The sequence below is a fragment of the Myotis davidii genome, unplaced genomic scaffold, assembly GCF_000327345.1.
Source record: "Myotis davidii unplaced genomic scaffold, ASM32734v1 scaffold266, whole genome shotgun sequence".
NCBI classification, from domain to species: domain Eukaryota; kingdom Metazoa; phylum Chordata; class Mammalia; order Chiroptera; family Vespertilionidae; genus Myotis; species Myotis davidii.
In genome coordinates this window covers 6236253-6248076 of record NW_006300032.1, presented here as the reverse complement: position 1 = coordinate 6248076, position 11824 = coordinate 6236253, and positions in this window count along the sequence as shown.

Below are 11824 nucleotides of genomic sequence, written 5' to 3'. Positions count from 1 at the left end.
TCATGTTTGGTTCTATGAGTGCTATGCAGAAATCATATTATTATTTACTAGTAAGATGGTAGGTTGATGAGAAGGCTACATACAGAAATAGTTCAAGATAATTGGAAAAACTCTGATTACAATAATTGGAATGTTAAAAGCAGAATTCACATTCTGTTTTAAGTTTTGAGGTGGTAACCCAATTGTTAACCCTACTGGTAACAAAAATCTCATTACTTTGTGCTGTACATTAATTGATTTTAGAAAATGTCAGTCAGGATTCCTGTTTAAGATACTGAGCCCTGAATGAACAAGTAATAATTTCAAGTAGTGTTGATGTATATAAACTTTTCTGAGAAAAAAATACAATGTCTTGGTAATTGTTTTCTAGAATTGACCATAAGGATGTTAGAGATTCTTTAAAAAAGCAAGAACTGTGGTTAGAAGAGTGAGTTACAGTATTTATTACAAATCTTCAATGCAGACCTTCAGCTTATGAGGTTAGGAGAGTGATTTATAATGTTGACTATAGGTCAGATTGTCTTTGAGAAAGCTGTGCTTTCAACACCACAGGATTAAAAGGAAAAACTGAAAGAAAAAACACTATATTAAAAACAAGCCCTCCTCCTAGCTCCTATTCTCAACCCCCACTCTCCCCAATATCCTGCTTTATAAACCTGGGCAAAATTGATGCTGGTGACGGATCGTCTTTGCCTTCCTGTGTCGACTTCCTTCCCTACTGTTTTACTTTTCCCCAGCCTCTCTGTCTATGCTCATTACATTTACTCACTCTGGTTCTATATAATTATTAAACTGGTTGGTTCTTGTTTTGTTGTGTCCTCGGAAGGAAATTTCTGGCTACAGCCAAAGACAATGAAGGGAATTTCACTTTCTTGGTTTTAGCACCATATTGCTAAGGGAGTTATTACACTGTCATGAAAAAATTGGTTGGTTATCAGATTTCTAAAACTGCACCCATGGATGTAACCATTATGAAATATCAATAAAGGCAAGAATCCAAGAAACTTCCCAGAGGGAATTATGTTTTCGAGATAGTAAACTTCTAAATGTATTATGTATGACCCTTTAAAAATGTTGTAACTTATTTCCTGATTATAGGGAGCAAAGTGGCCAAAAACACAAGTAAAAAATATAGAAAATAATAGTTTTGAAAACCTGCCATATCAGTATGCACACTAGATGTGGCAATATGTATACTGCATATTTGTCATAAATTAATTTGACATCTATTTTAGATTTAAGTGGTCTTTCTTTTTATACCATCTTCTCTCTAGAGTTTTCAAATTGGCAAAAACTTCCTTAATTGCACCTCTAACATAAATAACGTAGAAAGTAGGAATTCTAATTCATCTGATATCTTAATAGAACCAAATTACCAACATAAATGTGTGATATTATTTTCCGTAAAGATTACTCTCTTGAGAAAAACTTACTGACAATGATAAACTGCCTTGATTTTACTTTTATAGTGGGAAATATAACCAGAAAGACCGTGGAGTCAAGTCCTTAATAAATGTAAAATATTTCTTTGGAGGAATCTAATTATTGACAAATTACAAGAGTCTTCAAATGTGCCCTAGTGCACATATAGACTGTAGTTCAGTGAACATGCCTAATGACTTTGTAAACTAAAAGAGCAAAAGGTGAGTGGTTTGTCATTGTCAACAACTCTAGCTGAATGAACTTTGAGTCACCTTGAATGTATAGATGTTTTTCATTATAATAATTTGCTTTTTAGAAGGCATATCTATGTACATGTGAAATAGACTGTCTTTTACAAAGAGATAACCAAATATTTAAGGGTAGGCTGGTGAAAAATTGAAGTGTGGACTCTGGATGGTAGAGGGCATTATAGGAAAGGCCAGTTACCAGAGAGCTGAAGTAGCATTTGGAATTATTGTTGAATGTCCCTCTAACAAGGTTTATAGTTTCTGTGGTTTCCCTGGGTAATAGACTAAAAGTTTTAAATTTAGACCAGGGACAGAAAATCTGTGGCAATTCAAATGTGGGCTAAATTTCACTTAATCCTTGCTTTACCTATGAGAAATTAACTCATTAAAAACACCGAATAGGACTAGAATGGAAATGTGTATTTTCCAATCAGACTAAAAAGAGTGTATTGAGGTGAATCTTTTCAGTTAGTCACTATAAGTCTTCCCCAGTCTTTTAATCTAATTAAAATTATTCACTTGGAACTCTACACATTCTCTCGTCCTAGTTCTAAAAACATCACACCTCTTTCTTAAAAGCAAAAACAAGCCTGGTTGGTGTGGCTCAGTGTTTGAGTGGCTACCCATGAATCAGGAAGTCATGGTTGGATTCCTGGTTAGGGCACATGCCTGGGTTGGGGGTTCCATCCCTGGTAGGGGGCATGCAGGAGGCAGCTGATCAATGTTTCTTTCTCATTGTTGTTTCTATCTCTCAATCCTCTCCCTTCTTCTCTGAAATCAATAAAAATACATTTTAAAAAAAAGCAACACACATTCACATGGACAGTATGGGAAGATTAAGAAGTAGGATCACTGGATCCTATGGAGAGATGATCACTTAAAAAAAAAAGCAAACAAAAACAAATCTTCTATAATTTTGATATTTGCTTATGCCAGTTTATTGTACTGATTTCAGTTATTCCTAACAAATTCTCTATTTAAATTGGCTATGCTCCTTTCCATCCCTGACTTAGATCTCAGTTTGGGTGGCATGGCATTAAAGCTTGGTAAGAGCAAGTGGTGGGAATTTGGGGTGGGCACTGGTGGTGGGAGAGGGAGGTTCAGATGTGGGTTAGCCAGAAATGAATATGGTCAAAGTAAACCCTTCAACTTTTATTTCCTAGACCTTCCCTCTTCCTAGTTGTTTCCCCACCCCGGGAAAGGGTCAGTTGTGAGACCAAGTTCAAACAAGGACAAGACAATATAGTCCTGAAGTGGAGAACAATGGAAGAGCTCACAGGACTAGTGTGGGAGCTGTCCAGGGTTACGGCGAGGAGGGGAATCAGCTCTGTCTCTGATTTGTTTGTCATCCTTCAAACATTTCTTTAGGAAACAGGGGAAACAGAGGACAGGCCTAATCCCAATAATTTTCAACTTGGATAATGAAGTGGGAACCATGGAGTGTTTGGACTGAAAGGAAAGGAATGTGGCTTCCCTTGGAGTTGGAAGAATGTACAATAACTTCAAACATTAGAAAGACTTTCAATGCTGGTCTACTGTTAGTACTTCTTGCATGTCTCACTGCAACCCTGGAAGTCTACCAGATAATTATTATGGGTGCTGAATTCTGAAATTGTTCCTTGAGATGAAAGCCAAGATGCCGATTTTTATTAAAAGAGTTATAGTAGATGCCGAAACCGGTTTGGCTCAGTGGATAGAGCATCAGCCTGTGGACTGAAGGGTCCCAGGTTCGATTCTGGTCAAGGGCATGTACCTGGGTTGCGGCCACATCCCCAGTAGGAGATGTGCAGGAGGCAGCTAATCGATGTCTCTCTCTCATCGATGTTTCTCTCTCTCTCTCTGTCTCTCTCTCTGTCTCTCTCTCTCTCTCTCTCTCTCTCTCTCTCTCCCTCTCTCTCTCTCTCCCTCCCTTCCTCTCTGTAAAAAATCAATAAAATATATTTTAAAAAAAGAGTTATAGTAGATAAATATTGTGAGATTTTCCTTCAAATATCTGAATACTTCTTAAGGTAGCAAGAGACCACTAAGAGAATGGTTTTAAACTCATTACAAGTTAAATTGCAGCCACCAAGTGTCATGTCCCTGAGCAACGCTGGGCTGAGTGCCGTGGGCTGTGTGTGGGTGGTTCAATTGCAAATCCATGCAGAATACAATCAATGTCAAAATGGGCTTGGTTCAAAAGATGAGTGTTATGGAAGTTCAGAAAAGAGAAAGAACTACATGGACTTGAGTAATCAAGGGGCCTGCATGTTAGAAGTGTCACTAGGGTATCCCTAGGCATTATTAGAGCATTCAGACAGGGATGTTTTTATGTTCCTGATGGCAAGGAAGTTATGTTAAGGGAGATGGTAAAGAACTTTGGCTAAAACAGGGATAAAAATTATATAGGACTTTGAAAGTCAGTCTGAGGAGTATAAATTTTATGCTGAGGGTGATGGTAAGCTGCTGATTTAAGGACTGATGTTTATAGTATTGTATCTTGTTGAGGGTCTTAGGGAGATTATTTGTCCAGCACAAATACAGTTTGGTTTGGATATTAGCAGAACTGGAGTTAGGGAAGACATTGAGGAGAAATGCAGGTGGCTGACCAAGGCCTAGGGAAGGTAAGAAGGGTGAGAGGAGGAGTGAGGTGGCACTCTCTCCGGCTGCAGCAGGTAAGAAAAGTGAAGACGGGCCCACAGGTAAGAACTATCATGGCTGTGGGAAGTGACAATCACAGTGCTCCAACCCGAGGCAAGAAACCAACTTTATGCCTTTTGGAGAAGGAGATTGAGTGGGTCTACATGACATGACTAGTTTCAATACCATGGCTATGGGTGCTAAGTGGCTGCACTAATAGGCATTCTGGAAAGGTTTTTCTAAGAAATTAACTCCATGGAATACTGAGGCCTGTGGCCTCTCTGTTGGTTCTAATCTATCTGACATAGTTTTACTTGCCGAAATGAGGCATGTCAGTGTGGTATTCATCACTTAGGATGAAAGCACTTGGAGCAGGAAGCCAACTCTATGGCCAGTGCTTCCTGGGTACATGGATCTCAGGGGCCTCAGATGGTTGCTACACCTTAATTCCTGCAAACTCTCAGCTCCTTGAAGTTCTTCAAAAGAGAATCTCAAAACCCTAGGAGATAGTTCAAGCAATTGCTCAGCCTACTGGTCCACTCCTCTTGAGCCTAAACTGAATTATCATGTTATTTACCTTCCAAATGTTTATTAACAGTCTATTTTGTATCAGGTTTGCCTGATATAATGAGGAAGCCAAATAACCAGACAGGTGATTGAATAAAGCCTCACACATACCCTGATAGGTACATTATAATTTAGAGCTCTGTAGTCAGACTATTTTTGACCTCTAGCTCTGCTTTCTTAATGGCCGTGTGATACTGGGCAAGAGACTTAACATCTCTGTGTCTCAGTTCTGCCATCTGTAAATAAAAACAATAAAAGCACCTAATTTATAGCAGTATCTTAAAAGTTAATGGAGGTGATATAAGAAAGCTATTTAGAACAATACCTGGCACAAAAGAAATGCTCAATAAATATCAGCCAGTATATTTCAGCCTCGAGGAAGGGTGGGGTGCAATGAAACAGCCTAGGGTCAGCTGATTGTAGTTAGTACACATGTGTACATATGAGAGATTGATAGCCAGAGTCTACTTCGATGGATTATAATCTGTCCTGATTGGGCACTATGTCCATCCTGATTGATTGGTTACTGTACTCTATGGGTTGTTTATTATTTTTATATTATCTCAGAATCTAAGTCATTGGTCCTGAAAAATTATTGTACATTAGAATAAGTGGAATTCTTACTAAAAATGCAGTTTCTTGGGCCCTGGCCCAGAGAATTTGATTCTGTTAATATGAAGTGAACCCAGAAATATTTTTACAAGCCCTGCAGGTCTGCCCTCTCAGACACTCTGGAGCAGTGGTTCTCACTCTTCCTAATGCCGTGACCCTTTAATACAGTTCCTCATGTTGTGGTGACCCCCAACCATAAAATTATTTTCGTTGCTATTTCATAACTGTAATTTTGCTACTGTTATAAATCGTAATGTAAATATCTGACATGCAGGATGTATTTTCATTGTTCGCGACCCACAGGTTGAGAACTGCTGCTCAGGAAGATCACCAGGAGGAAGTAATATTGGAACCAAGACATGAAACTCTAGCCCAGCGGTTCCCAACCTGTGGGTCGCGACCCCCTTGGCAGTCCAGCGACCCTTTCACAGGGGTCGCCTAAGACCATCCTGCATATCAGATATTTACATTACGATTCATAACAGTAGCAACATTACAGTTATGAAGTAGCAACGAAAATAATTTTATGGTTGGTCACAACATGAGGAACTGTATTTAAAGGGCCAGAAGGTTGAGAACCACTGCTTACTTAGCCCCTTGAAGTGGGAAGGTGGGAGAGCAGGAGAAATGAGATCATTCTTCTCAGAAGGAGCAGTGTGGGCAAGCACAGAAGTTAAGGGAGGGAGGTTCAGAATGGAGTATTGAGGTCAAGGATAGAAGGCAGTGAGCACTGGCAAAGGCTCAGATCATAATGGTGTTGTAAGCCATGCTTTTTAAATTTTATCTTCAACACAATGCATGGGAAAGCATTCAGAATATTCTAAGGATGGGTGACAGGACCAGATGCACGCACTAGAAGGGCTCTGGTTTTACATAAAGGGAAGAAGGACAGGCAAGTCAGAGGCAGGAGGCCAGCCAGTGGGTTCTGTGGTGAGAACTGCTTGCTTGGTGGCCTGTTAGCTGTCCTCACTCTTGCACTTGGCACTCTTCCTGGCTCCTTCCCTCACTACTTAACATCTGGAACTCTCTTGGCTCAGTCACTCAGGCCTATTGTCTTTCTTCACCTCAGGTTTGGTCTCCCCAGCTCCAGTTTCTGGGAAGACAAGAATAGCAACCATGCTCAGGCCTCAGCTCTTGACCACACGGGACCTGAGAAAGAGGAGGACATGGTGGAGGTGGCTGGAATGTAAGACTCCAACTGCCTTGTCTATCTCTCTGTGGCTACAGAAGTGGCAGCAAAGATAGCAGTAGTGTCTGAGGGAGCAGTATACAGTAACTGCTCGGTAAACATTTGCCAAGAGTGAGAATTCTGTCTATAAATACCAGAAGGTAATTCTAACTTCTGCGGATACTATGGAATGAGCTTTGATGACCCACCTTGTCACTGTTGATTGGGAGTCATCTTAATTCATCCTTTTGATCATACTTTCTTCTCTTTTTCCCTCCAAATTCTTTGCATCCTTTCTAACAGGAAAGGGGGATATCATCTTTTTATTAGTTAGTCCACCTCAAAATATTGCATTTTAGCTGTACAAACTGTCCTGTTGTTGCTTCTTTGGCTTATTAGGAATTACTTTGCCAAAGCAGAGAAAGTACAAATCCTAGAAACCTGTTACTCAGTAAACTCACTCCGTAAACCCATCCAGAGTCATTTTCCACAATGGGATTGAAAGAGGAAGAACAGGCAGGAATAAACTGTAGCACTTATCAGCTTACCCTTCACATCTCCCTCTTCTGACAGCACTGTGGTGCAGGATCCCAGGAGGGCAAGAAGTGGAGAAAGGAGGTTAAATAAACATCTAAAACTCTTAAAATTTTCCATCTTTGAAAATCCTGAAATTAGGCCCCAGAAAACCATTTATTCAATTGCTAAAACAGAGTTATAGATAATGCTCTTTCCTCCACTAGCTGACTGGATGTTTGGTAAAACTGAGTTGTACCCATTGATAATAAGGATTAGCAAGGGTTTTCTATTAAGTGCCAACTGTGTTTTTAATTGTTTAAATGCAAGAAAAATAGAACTTACTGATAAACTGCACAGAATTTGAAACAAAGTGCCCCTTTTACTTCTGTAGGAATGTGGATGCTAACCAAATGTGTCCGCATGGTTTCAATTAAGCAGAGGAATGTTAAATGTAAAGCTAAATTGATGAAAATAACTTTCTGACAAACCAATAAATTGGAGCCTAGAACTCACTGCCCATACTGTATGGCAGCCAGAGAAACATTGCTAGATCATCAATTTTTACTTCATTTTTTGAGTTAGTTTATACTTGAAGAGAAAAAAAGGAATGCTAGGAAAGTAATTTAAATTCTTCCCAGCTATAAACAGAGAATATGCACATTGGATGTGGACCTTATTCTTCACTGTATGCAATTCAACTGATTGTTTATTCTTTTAGCAATTTCCTCGGTGAAATTTTTGGAAACTTAAGACAATTTTCAGGGAACTCTCATGTCAACATTTTGGCAAATGATCTGGCAAAATGCTAGTCATTGGACTATTTTTCTAAGCTCCTCAGACTACTCCATGGCAATCCTTATTCTTTAAAAATGATGTTTTAATTTTCTTTCCCTCAATTTTTTCAGTCTTCAAGTTGCTGTCATATTGATATGACAATGTACTAGAAAAATTATGAGTTTGGGGAAAATTCTAAAATTTCTTGCTGAAAACAGAGGATAAAATTACATAGTCAGAAATCTAAGTCTGCACATTTCTGCTTATGTCAGAAATTTCCATTTCTAATAGAAATGTACTTCTGAGTAGGTTTTATTTTTTATTTTGGGGGAAATGGCTGGAAATAAACTTTTTATAAAAAAATATATTCTATTGATTTTTTTACAAAGAGAAAGAGGGAGGAATAGAGAGTTAGAAACAACGATGGGAGAGAAACATCGATCAGGTGCCTCCTGCACACCTACTGGGGATGTGTCCACAACCAAGGTACCTGCCCTTGACTGGAATCGAACCTGGGACCCTTCAGTCCGCAGGCCGACGCTCTATCCACTGAGCCAAACCGGTTAGGGTTGGAAATAAACCTTTTAAACAAGCAAATAAAAAATATGGAAGCTGAGGACCTACTCTTTACCTGTGTTCTACATGTGATACAAAATGGGAATCCCTTGGTGAAACATTGCCCAGGAACCTGGACCCCCCCATCTTGGTCCCCGTTGTCCTAGAGGTTCAGATGTCTCATGTGATTCTCTTGCTTAGAAAGAGAGGCCGCCCTACATTTGGAACTGGTGCCAAATGTAGGGTGGCCTTTCTTGGTTTTCATGGCCCTGTCCCAAACTCAGAGTCCCAGGTGGACCCTCTGTTCTAATTTGATGCATTTCCAGCTAATGACCCATGCAAAACCTATTTAGGCTGTAATTTTAACATTGGCGAAGAATCAATTTTATTTGAATTAGATGGTCACTCAACGTATTTTGGTTGGTGACCATTCAACAAATGTTCTTATTTTGTAAAAATTATTTTTAGGGGCAATAATATAAAACTTACTTTTGTGTTTTTAGATAAAGTTTTTAAACCTTTTAAAATGTTTTTCAAGTTAACATAAAATTTAAAACAAGACATAATTAAATATAGTACAAATTCAATGTGACACTATTTCAAAATTTTATTACATATTTAGATCGCATCCAGAGGGGAGGATAATCTTGTTTGAGAGCAGGCAACACAGTTTTTTCTAAATTTGTCCTTATTTGTTTCTAATGGTTCTGACTTCATACAAATGATCCATTAATATTGCTACTATAGTTCCCATTAGCTGCTGTATTGAAAATGTGTGGTGGTGCTCCATTGATCAATCAAGTACTAATAGCATTTATATGTAAGAATAACTTTCCCTTCAAGCCTTGTGTCATCCACACATTTGATTAGCTTAAACTTGTAAAGTATTCATTCAAATTATGATAAAATTGTTAAACACTTGAGTTATGTGATAAGCCACTGGACAGCTCCTTCCTAGATCAATTGATCTGAACATATTCATGGTGTATCCTTTGCTCAGCCTTGGGATGCAAAAATAAAGGATATCACATGGTCTCTGCCCTTAGGTAGTCACAGGAGAGATAACAGTAATGCTTCGATTGATCAATGTATTTCAGTCAGCTCCAGCTATGAATCCATTTAATGTGGTCTTCCTTAAGTTTCTCATTCTGTCAATTTATTAAATGCCACCTGTATGCCAGACAATATGAGAGGTCTCAGAAATAGATAAAACATGGTCTCAGACCTTTATTTCTTCTACAAATTTATGCTGAAAGACTTTATCAAGTGTTTTGCTGCAATCCTGATCCACTATACCAGCTGACAGGATAGTTTCATCGATGTGATTTTAAAAAATTCTGACAGGCATAGCTTGTAGAGAGCAAGCTTCACTATCAAGTTCAGGATGGTATGTGAAGCTTTCTGATACACTGGCTTCTTAGTCAGGTACTCCTCTGACTTTACCATCCTTTTTTGGGTTTGATTATATTTTTCTACTTTTTTAAAGAAAAATCCTTGGGTGCGTGTGTTTCTCATCCATCCTTTTTTATCTAGTCATTCAAAACTCCCTACTCTCCAGTTCTATTCAGCACTGCTCAATTTTCACACATGTGTTCAGCTTTTAGTCAATTTACTGCCCATTCCAACGTTAGGACTTTCAAAAGATATGTAAAGATATCTAATATGTGGGTTGGGAATGATATTGATCAATAATTATACATGATCAGCCCCTTTACATACATTTGCATTAAATATACCAGAGATAACTTATTTCTAGCCAAAAGAAATTAAAACATGTATAATATGGGGTAAAAACCATTATTCTTTACACCTCAAACTCAAGGCCTGATAAATGCAAGGTTATTATGAGGATAGTGGGGTAGTGTATTTTCAAATGGGGTTTTCAAGAAAGTCTTCATTCACTATTTTGCATGAAATACCATTAGACCAGTGGTTCTCAACCTTCCTAATGCTGCGACCCTTTAATACAGTTCCTCATGTTGTGGTGACCCCCAACCATAAAATTACTTTCGTTGCTACTTCATAAGTGTAATTTTGCTACTGTTATGAATCGTAATGTAAATACCTGATATGCAGGATGTATTTTCATTGTTACAAATTGGACATAATTAAAGCATAGTGATTAATCACAAAAATAATATGTAATTATATATGTGTTTTCCGATGGTCTTAGGCGACCCCTGTGAAAGGGTCGTTCGACCCCCAAAGGGGTTGCGACCCACAGGTTGAGAACCGCTGCATTAGACCCACTTTGTCTGACCGAGGGTACTTATGAACCTCCCTATCACAACAGAGAAATACATGCAGTCTAGAAGTTTTTCCACTTGGGCCGATGGTTGACTATTTTATAATACTTTAATTATAATTGCATGTTGTCATTTTGGTAATGAAATGTTAATATTCAGATTCAACAGTCATTTATTGGTAAGGGCCTATTGTATATACTAAGAAACTCTGATAGTAACTTGCACAATAAATTGTTATTCTTAATTACGAAAGTATATATCTTTTAAAAAATATGTTTTTATTGATTTTGCAGAGAGAGAGGAAGGGAGATGGAAAGAGAGAAAGAGAAACATTGATGAGAGAGAAGCATTGATCAGCTGTCTCCTGTATGCCCCACACTAGGGATTGAGCCCTCAGCCCAGGCATGTGCCCTGACCAGGATATCAAACCGGGACCTCTTGGTTCACAGGTCAACACTCAACCACAGAGTCACGCTGCCTGGGCACAAATCTACCATGCTCTTAATGCATATTTTATTGAACCTCCTTAGATTTTTTTTCTCACCATTTGGTATTTGTCTTACATAAATATTATAGTGATAATAGGTATATCTATAAACCCAAAGATAGTTCTGATCACCAGTGTTTGAAAGATTTTGTGTAAACATTTGTGTATATTTCTCTTTCTATCTCCCTCTCTATCTCTATATCTCTATCTCTATATATTTCTATACAAATACTTACGTAAATAGTATATAAAGTCTGATGTAATATATAAAGACCAGAGGCCGGGTGCACGGATTCGTGTACTGGTGGGGTCCCTCAGCCTGGCATGTGGAGATGGGGCCAAAACCAGCTCTCTGACATCCCCTGAGAGGTCCCAGATTGCGAGAGGGCGGTTCTCGGGTGATGCACCCTGGAATCAGGCTCCCTCCTCTCTGGTTCTGGGTGTGTCAGCTGAGAACTGCAGTTGTCAAGTCACAGCAGCTCAGAAGCTCCTGCGTTGAGCGTCTGCCCCCTGGTGATCAGTGCGATCATAGCTACTGGCCAGAGCTTCTGCCCCCTGGTGGTCATTGTGCATCATAGCTACTGGTTGGACAATCGGACGGTAGCTTGGG